Genomic DNA, 10,543 nt, shown 5'->3' with positions numbered 1-10,543 from the left:
CACATGAATGTGTGCGGAACGGAGGGATATGGACATTGTGTAGGCAGAGGGGATTAGTGTGTCAGACACATGAATGTGTGAGGAATGGAGGGATATGGACATTGTGTAGACAGAGGGGATTAAGTGTGTCAGGCATATGAATATGTGGGGAATGGAGGGATATGGACATTGTGTAGCCAGGGATTTAGTGTGTTCGACACATATGAATGTTTAGGGAATGGAGGGATATGGACATTGTGTAGGCAGAGGGGATTAGTGTGTCAGACACATGAATGAGTGAGGAATGGAGGGATATGGACATTGTGTAGGCAGAGGGGATTAGTGTGTCAGACACATGAATGTCGTGAGGAATGGAGGGATATGGAGATTGTGTAGGCAGAGTGGATTAGTGCGTCAGATACATGAATGTGTGAGGAATGGAGGGATATGCACATTGTGTAGACAGAGGGGATTAGTGCGGCAGACACATGAATGTGTGAGGAATGGAGGGATATGGACATTGTGTAGACAGAGTGGATTAGTGTGTTAGACACATGAATGTGTGGTGATTGGAGGGACATGGACATTGTGTAGACAGGGGGGGATTAGTGTGTCAGACACATACATATGTGGGGAATGGAAGGATATGACATTGTTGTAGACAGGGGATTAGTGTGTTAGACATACACATGAATGTTTGGGGAATGGAGGGATATGGACATTGTGTAGGCTAGAGGGGATTAGAGTGTCTGACATATGAATGTGTGCGGAATGAGGGATATGGACATTGTGTAGGCAGAGGGGATTAGTGTGTCAGCACATGAATGAATGTGTGAGGAATGGAGGGATATGGACCATTGTGTAGACAGAGGGGATTAGGTGTGTTAGAGCTACACATGAATGTGTGGGGAATGGAGGGATATGGACGTTGTGTTGTCAGAGGGGATTAGTGTGTTAGACACACACATGAATATGTGGGAGCTGGAGGGATACGGACATTGTATAGACAGAGGGATTAGTGTGTCATACTCACATGCATGTTGTGGGGAATGGAGGGATATGGACATTGTGTAGACAGGGGATTAGTGTGTTAGACATACACATGAATAGTTTGGGGAATGGAGGGATATGGGCATTGTGTAGACAGAGGGGATTAGTGTGTCAGTTGAACACATGAATATGTGGGGAATGGAGGGATATGGACATTGTGTAGACAGAGGGGATTAGTGTGTTAGACACACACATGAATATGTGGGGAATGGAGGGATATGGACATTGTGTAGACAGAGGGATTAGTGTGTCTGACACATGAATGTGTGAGGAATGGAGGGGATATGGACATTGTGTAGGCAGAGGGGATTAATGTGTCAGACATATGAATGTGTGCGAAATGGAGGGATATGGACATGTGTGTAGGCAGAGGGGATTAGTGTGTCAGGCATATGAATATGTGGGGAATGGAGGGATATGGACATTGTGTAGACAGGGGATTAGTGTGTTAGACATACACATGAATGTTTGGGGAATGGAGGGATATGGGCATTGTGTACAGAGGGATTAGTGTGTCAGTTGAACACATGAATATGTGGGGAATGGAGGGATATGACATTGTGTAGGCAGAGGGGTTTAGTGTGTCAGACACATGAATATGTGGGGAATGGAGGATATGGACATTGTGTAGACGAGGGGATTAGTGTGTTAGACACACACATGAATATGTGAGGAATGGAGGGATATGGATATTGTGCAGGCAGAGGGGATTAGTGCGTCAGATACATGAATGTGTGAGGAATGGATATGGACATTGTGTAGACAGAGTGGATTAGTGTGTTAGACACATGAATGTGTGGCGATTGGAGGGACATGGACATTGTGTAGACAGAGGGGATCTAGTGTGTCAGACACATGCATATGTGGGGAATGGAGGGATATGGACATTGTGTAGACAGGGGATTAGTGTGTTAGACATACACATGAATGTTTGGGGAATGGAGGGATATGACAATGTGTAGACAGAGGGGGATTAGTGTGTCAGGCATATGAATATGTCGGGAATGGAGGAATATGTACATTGTGTAGACAGGGGATTTACTGTGTTCAACACATATGAATGTTTAGGGAATGGAGGGATATGGACATTGGCGTAGGCCAGAGGTGATTAGAGTGTCAGAGACATGAATGTTTGGGGAATGGAGGGTTATGGACATTGTGTAGACAGAGGGGATTAGTGTGTCAGACACATGGATGAGTGAGGAATGGAGGGATATGGACATTGTGTATATCGAGGGGATTAGTGTGTCAGACATATGAATATGATGGGGAATGGAGGGTTATGTACATTGTGTAGACAGAGGGGATTATTGTGGTCTGACACATGAATGTGTGAGGAATGGAGGGATATGGACATTGTGTAGGCAGAGGGATTAGTGTGTCAGACACACACATGAATATGTGGGGAATGGAGAATATGGACATTGTGTAGACAGAGCGGATTAGTGTGTCAGACACTCATGAATGTGTGGGGGAATGGAGGGATATGGACATTGTGTAAACAGAGGGGATTAGTGTGTCAGACACATGAATGTGTGAGGAACGGAGGGATATGGACATTGTGTAGGGAGAGGGGATTAGTGTGTCAGACACATGAATGTGTGAGGAACGGAGGGATATGGACATTGTGTAGACAGAGGGGATTAGTGTGTCAGACACATGAATGAGTGAGGAATGGAGGGATATGGACATTGTGTATATCGAGGGGATTAGTGTGTCAGACACATGAATGTTTGAGGAATGGAGGGATATGGACATTGTGTAGGCAGAGGGACATGAATGTGTGAGGAATGGAGGGATATGGACATTGTGTAGACGGGATTAGTATGTCAGACACATGCATATGTGGGGAATGGAGGGATATGGACATTGTGTAGACAGGGGTTTAGTGTGTTGGACACACACATGAATATGTGGGGAATGGAGGGATATGGACATTCTGTAGACAGAGGGGATTAGTGTGTCAGACACTCATGAATGTGTGGGGAATGGAGGGATATGGACATTGTGTAAACAGAGGGGATTAGTGTGTCAGACACATGAATGTGTGAGGAACGGAGGGATATGGACATTGTGTAGACAGAGGAGATTAGTGTGTCAGACGCATGAATGAGTGAGGAATGGAGGGATATGGACTGTGTAGACAGAGGGGATTAGTGTGTTGGACACACACATGAATATGTGGGGAATGGAGGGATATGGACATTCTGTAGACAGAGGGGATTAGTGTGTCTGACACATGAATGTGTGAGGAATGGAGGAATATGGACATTGTGTAGGCAGAGGGGATTAGTGTGTCAGACACACACATGAATATGTGGGGAATGGAGGAATATGGACATTGTGTAGACAGAGGGGATTAGTGTGTCAGACACTCATGAATGTGTGGGGAATGGAGGGATATGGACATTGTGTAACCAGAGGGTATTAGTGTGTCAGACACATGAATGTGTGAGGAACGGAGGGATATGGACATCGTGTAGGGAGAGGGGATTAGTGTGTCAGACACATGAATGAGTGAGGAATGGAGGGATATGGAATTGTGTAGATCGAGGGGATCAGTGTGTCAGACACATGAATATGTGGGGAATGGAGGGATATGGAGATTGTGTAACCAGAGGGTATTAGTGTGTCAGACACATGAATGTGTGGGGAATGGAGGGATATGGACATTGTGTAACCAGAGGGTATTAGTGTGTCAGACACATGAATGTGTGAGGAATGGAGGGATATGGACATTGTGTAGACAGAGGGGATTAGTGTGTCAGACACATGAATGAGTGAGGAATGGAGGGATATGGAATTGTGTAGATCGAGGGGATCAGTGTGTCAGACACATGAATATGTGGGGAATGGAGGGATATGGACATTGTGTTGACAGAGGGGATTAGTGTGTCAGACACACACATGAATATGTGGGGAATGGAGGGATATGTACATTGTGTAGGCAGAGGGGATTAGTGGGACCCTCACATGAATATGTGGGGAATGGAGGAATATGGACATTGTGTAAACAGAGGGGATTAGAGTGTCAGACACATGAATGTGTGGGGAATGGAGGGATATGGACATTGTGTAGACAGAGGGGATTAATGTGTCAGACATATGAATGTGTGCGGAATGAAGCGATATGGACATTGTGTATGCAGATGGGATTTGCGTGTCAGGGATGTGAATATGTGGGGAATGGAGGAATATGGACATTGTGTAGGCAGAGGGGTTTAGGGTGTCAGACACTTGAATGTGTGAGGAATGGAGGGATATGGATATTGTGCAGGCAGAGGGGATTAGTGCGTCAGACACATGAATGTGTGAGGAATGGAGGGATATGGACATTGTGTAGACAGAGTGGATTAGTGTGTTAGACAGATGAATGTGTGGCGATTGGAGGGACATGGACATTGTGTAGACAGAGGGGATTAGTGTGTCAGACACATGCATATGTGGGGAATGGAGGGATATGGACATTGTGTAGCCAGGGGATTTACTGTGTTCAACACATATGAATGTTTAGGGAATGGAGGGATATGGACATTGCGTAGGCAGAGGTGATTAAAGTGTCAGAGACATGAATGTATGGGGAATGGCGGGATATGGACATTGTATAGACAGAGGGGATTAGTGTGTTGGACACACACATGAATATGTGGGGAATGGAGGGATATGGACATTGTGTAGGCAGAGGGGATTAGTGTGTCAGACACACACATGAATATTTGGGGAATGGAGGAATATGGACATTGTGTAGACAGAGGGGATTAGTGTGTCAGACACTCATGAATGTGTGGGGAATGGAGGGATATGGACATTGTGTAAACAGAGGGGATTAGTGTGTCAGACACATGAATGTGTGAGGAACGGAGGGATATGGACATTGTGTAGGGAGAGGGGATTAGTGTGTCAGACACATGCATATGTGGGGAATGGAGGGATATGGACATTGTGTAGACAGGGGATTAGTGTGTTAGACATACACATGAGTGTTTGGGGAATGGAGGGATATGGACAATGTGTAGACAGAGGGGATTAGTGTGTCAGACACACACATGAATATGTGGGGAATGGAGGAATATGGACATTGTGTAGACAGAGCGGATTAGTGTGTCAGACACTCATGAATGTGTGGGGAATGGAGGGATATGGACATTGTGTAAACAGAGGGGATTAGTGTGTCAGACACATGAATGTGTGAGGAACGGAGGGATATGGACATTGTGTAGGGAGAGGGGATTAGTGTGTCAGACACATGAATGTGTGAGGAACGGAGGGATATGGACATTGTGTAGACAGAGGGGATTAGTGTGTCAGACACATGAATGAGTGAGGAATGGAGGGATATGGACATTGTGTATATCGAGGGGATTAGTGTGTCAGACACATGAATGTTTGAGGAATGGAGGGATATGGACATTGTGTAGGCAGAGGGGATTAGTGCGTCAGACACATGAATGTGTGAGGAATGGAGGGATATGGACATTGTGTAGACGGGATTAGTATGTCAGACACATGCATATGTGGGGAATGGAGGGATATGGACATTGTGTAGACAGGGGTTTAGTGTGTTGGACACACACATGAATATGTGGGGAATGGAGGGATATGGACATTCTGTAGACAGAGGGGATTAGTGTGTCAGACACTCATGAATGTGTGGGGAATGGAGGGATATGGACATTGTGTAAACAGAGGGGATTAGTGTGTCAGACACATGAATGTGTGAGGAACGGAGGGATATGGACATTGTGTAGACAGAGGAGATTAGTGTGTCAGACGCATGAATGAGTGAGGAATGGAGGGATATGGACTGTGTAGACAGAGGGGATTAGTGTGTTGGACACACACATGAATATGTGGGGAATGGAGGGATATGGACATTCTGTAGACAGAGGGGATTAGTGTGTCTGACACATGAATGTGTGAGGAATGGAGGAATATGGACATTGTGTAGGCAGAGGGGATTAGTGTGTCAGACACACACATGAATATGTGGGGAATGGAGGAATATGGACATTGTGTAGACAGAGGGGATTAGTGTGTCAGACACTCATGAATGTGTGGGGAATGGAGGGATATGGACATTGTGTAACCAGAGGGTATTAGTGTGTCAGACACATGAATGTGTGAGGAACGGAGGGATATGGACATCGTGTAGGGAGAGGGGATTAGTGTGTCAGACACATGAATGAGTGAGGAATGGAGGGATATGGAATTGTGTAGATCGAGGGGATCAGTGTGTCAGACACATGAATATGTGGGGAATGGAGGGATATGGAGATTGTGTAACCAGAGGGTATTAGTGTGTCAGACACATGAATGTGTGGGGAATGGAGGGATATGGACATTGTGTAACCAGAGGGTATTAGTGTGTCAGACACATGAATGTGTGAGGAATGGAGGGATATGGACATTGTGTAGACAGAGGGGATTAGTGTGTCAGACACATGAATGAGTGAGGAATGGAGGGATATGGAATTGTGTAGATCGAGGGGATCAGTGTGTCAGACACATGAATATGTGGGGAATGGAGGGATATGGACATTGTGTTGACAGAGGGGATTAGTGTGTCAGACACACACATGAATATGTGGGGAATGGAGGGATATGTACATTGTGTAGGCAGAGGGGATTAGTGGGACCCTCACATGAATATGTGGGGAATGGAGGAATATGGACATTGTGTAAACAGAGGGGATTAGAGTGTCAGACACATGAATGTGTGGGGAATGGAGGGATATGGACATTGTGTAGACAGAGGGGATTAATGTGTCAGACATATGAATGTGTGCGGAATGAAGCGATATGGACATTGTGTATGCAGATGGGATTTGCGTGTCAGGGATGTGAATATGTGGGGAATGGAGGAATATGGACATTGTGTAGGCAGAGGGGTTTAGGGTGTCAGACACTTGAATGTGTGAGGAATGGAGGGATATGGATATTGTGCAGGCAGAGGGGATTAGTGCGTCAGACACATGAATGTGTGAGGAATGGAGGGATATGGACATTGTGTAGACAGAGTGGATTAGTGTGTTAGACAGATGAATGTGTGGCGATTGGAGGGACATGGACATTGTGTAGACAGAGGGGATTAGTGTGTCAGACACATGCATATGTGGGGAATGGAGGGATATGGACATTGTGTAGCCAGGGGATTTACTGTGTTCAACACATATGAATGTTTAGGGAATGGAGGGATATGGACATTGCGTAGGCAGAGGTGATTAAAGTGTCAGAGACATGAATGTATGGGGAATGGCGGGATATGGACATTGTATAGACAGAGGGGATTAGTGTGTTAGACCTACACATGAATGTTTGGGGAATGGAGGGTTATGGACATTGTGTAGACAGAGGGGATTAGTGTGTCAGACACATGGATGAGTGAGGAATGGAGGGATATGGACATTGTGTATATCGAGGGGATTAGTGTGTCAGACATATGAATATGTGGGGAATGGAGGGTTATGTACATTGTGTAGACAGAGGGGATTATTGTGTCTGACACATGAATGTGTGAGGAATGGAGGGATATGGACATTGTGTAGGCAGAGGGGATTAGTGTGTCAGACACACACATGAATATGTGGGGAATGGAGGAATATGGATTTGTGTAGACAGAGGGGATTAGTGTGTCAGACACTCATGAATGTGTGGGGAATGGAGGGATATGGACATTGTGTAGACAGAGGGGATTAGTGTGTCAGACACATGAATGAGTGAGGAATGGAGGGATATGGACTGTGTAGACAGAGGGGATTAGTGTGTTGGACACACACATGAATATGTGGGGAATGGAGGGATATGGACATTGTGTAGACAGAGGGGATTAGTGTGTCTGACACATGAATGTGTGAGGAATGGAGGGATATGGACATTGTGTAGGCAGAGGGGATTAGTGTGTCAGACACACACATGAATATTTGGGGAATGGAGGAATATGGACATTGTGTAGACAGAGGGGATTAGTGTGTCAGACACTCATGAATGTGTGGGGAATGGAGGGATATGGACATTGTGTAAACAGAGGGGATTAGTGTGTCAGACACATGAATGTGTGAGGAACGGAGGGATATGGACATTGTGTAGGGAGAGGGGATTAGTGTGTCAGACACATGCATATGTGGGGAATGGAGGGATATGGACATTGTGTAGACAGGGGATTAGTGTGTTAGACATACACATGAGTGTTTGGGGAATGGAGGGATATGGACAATGTGTAGACAGAGGGGATTAGTGTGTCAGGCATATGAATATGTGGGGAATGGAGGGATATGGACATTGTGTAGCCAGGGGATTTACTGTGTTCAACACATATGAATGTTTAGGGAATGGAGGGATATGGACATTGCGTAGGCAGAGGTGATTAGAGTGTCAGAGACATGAATGTATGGGGAATGGCGGGATATAGACATTGTATAGACAGAGGGGATTAGTGTGTTAGACCTACACATGAATGTTTGGGGAATGGAGGGTTATGGACATTGTGTAGACAGAGGGGATTAGTGTGTCAGACACATGGATGAGTGAGGAATGGAGGGATATGGACATTGTGTATATCGAGGGGATTAGTGTGTCAGACATATGAATATGTGGGGAATGGAGGGTTATGTACATTGTGTAGACAGAGGGGATTATTGTGTCTGACACATGAATGTGTGAGGAATGGAGGGATATGGACATTGTGTAGGCAGAGGGGATTAGTGTGTCAGACACACACATGAATATGTGGGGAATGGAGGAATATGGATTTGTGTAGACAGAGGGGATTAGTGTGTCAGACACTCATGAATGTGTGGGGAATGGAGGGATATGGACATTGTGTAAACAGAGGGGATTAGTGTGTCAGACACATGAATGTGTGAGGAACGGAGGGATATGGACATTGTGTAGGGAGAGGGGATTAGTGTGTCAGACACATGAATGTGTGAGGAACGGAGGGATATGGACATTGTGTAGACAGAGGGGATTAGTGTGTGAGACACATGAATGAGTGAGGAATGGAGGGATATGGAGATTGTGTATATCAAGGGGATTAGTGTGTCAGACACATGAATGTGTGAGGAATGGAGGGATATGGACATTGTGTAGGCAGAGGGGATTTGTGCGTCAGAAACATGAATGTGTGAGGAATGGAGGGATATGGACATTGTGTAGACGGGATTAGTATGTCAGACACATGCATATGTGGGGAATGGAGGGATATGGACATTGTGTAGACAGGGGTTTAGTGTGTTGGACACACACATGAATATGTGGGGAATGGAGGGATATGAACATTCTGTAGACAGAGGGGATTAGTGTGTCAGACACTCGTGAATGTCTGGGGAATGGAGGGATATGGACATTGTGTAAACAGAGGGGATTAGTGTGTCAGACACATGAATGTGTGAGGAACGGAGGGATATGGACATTGTGTAGGGAGAGGGGATTAGTGTGTCAGACACATGAATGTGTGAGGAACGGAGGGATATGGACATTGTGTAGACAGAGGAGATTAGTGTGTCAGACACATGAATGAGTGAGGAATGGAGGGATATGGACATTGTGTATATCGAGGCGATTAGTGTGTCAGACATATGAATATGTGGGGAATGGAGGGTTATGGACATTGTGTAGACAGAGGGGATTAGTGTGTCAGACACACATGAATGTGTGGGGAATGAAGGGATATGGACTGTGTAGACAGAGGGGATTAGTGTGTTGGACACACACATGAATATGTGGGGAATGGAGGGATATGGACATTCTGTAGACAGAGGGGATTAGTGTGTCTGACACATGAATGTGTGAGGAATGGAGGAATATGGACATTGTGTAGGCAGAGGGGATTAGTGTGTCAGACACACACATGAATATGTGGGGAATGGAGGAATATGGACATAGTGTAGACAGAGGGGATTAGTGTGTCAGACACTCATGAATGTGTGGGGAATGGAGGGATATGGAATTGTGTAGATCGAGGGGATCAGTGTGTCAGACACATGAATATGTGGGGAATGGAGGGATATGGACATTGTGTTGACAGAGGGGATTAGTGTGTCAGACACACACATGAATATGTGGGGAATGGAGGGATATGTACATTGTGTAGGCAGAGGGGATTAGTGGGACCCTCACATGAATATGTGGGGAATGGAGGAATATGGACATTGTGTAAACAGAGGGGATTAGAGTGTCAGACACATGAATGTGTGGGGAATGGAGGGATATGGACATTGTGTAGACAGAGGGGATTAGTGTGTTGGACACACACATGAATATGTGGGGAATGGAGGGATATGGACATTATATAGACAGGGGATTAGTGTGTCAGACACAGATGAATGTACGGGGAATGGAGGGATATGGACATTGTATAGACAGAAGGGATTAGTCTGTTAGACACATACATGAATATGTGGGGAATGGAGGAATATGGACATTGTGTAGACAGAGGGGATTAGTCTGTCAGACACTCATGAATGTGTGGGGAGTGGAGGGATATGGACATTGCGTAAACAGAGGGGATTAGTGT

This window comes from Hypanus sabinus (genome assembly GCF_030144855.1).
Source record: "Hypanus sabinus isolate sHypSab1 chromosome 1 unlocalized genomic scaffold, sHypSab1.hap1 SUPER_1_unloc_7, whole genome shotgun sequence".
Taxonomy (NCBI): Eukaryota; Metazoa; Chordata; class Chondrichthyes; order Myliobatiformes; family Dasyatidae; genus Hypanus; species Hypanus sabinus.
This window is presented reverse-complemented; position numbering follows the sequence as displayed.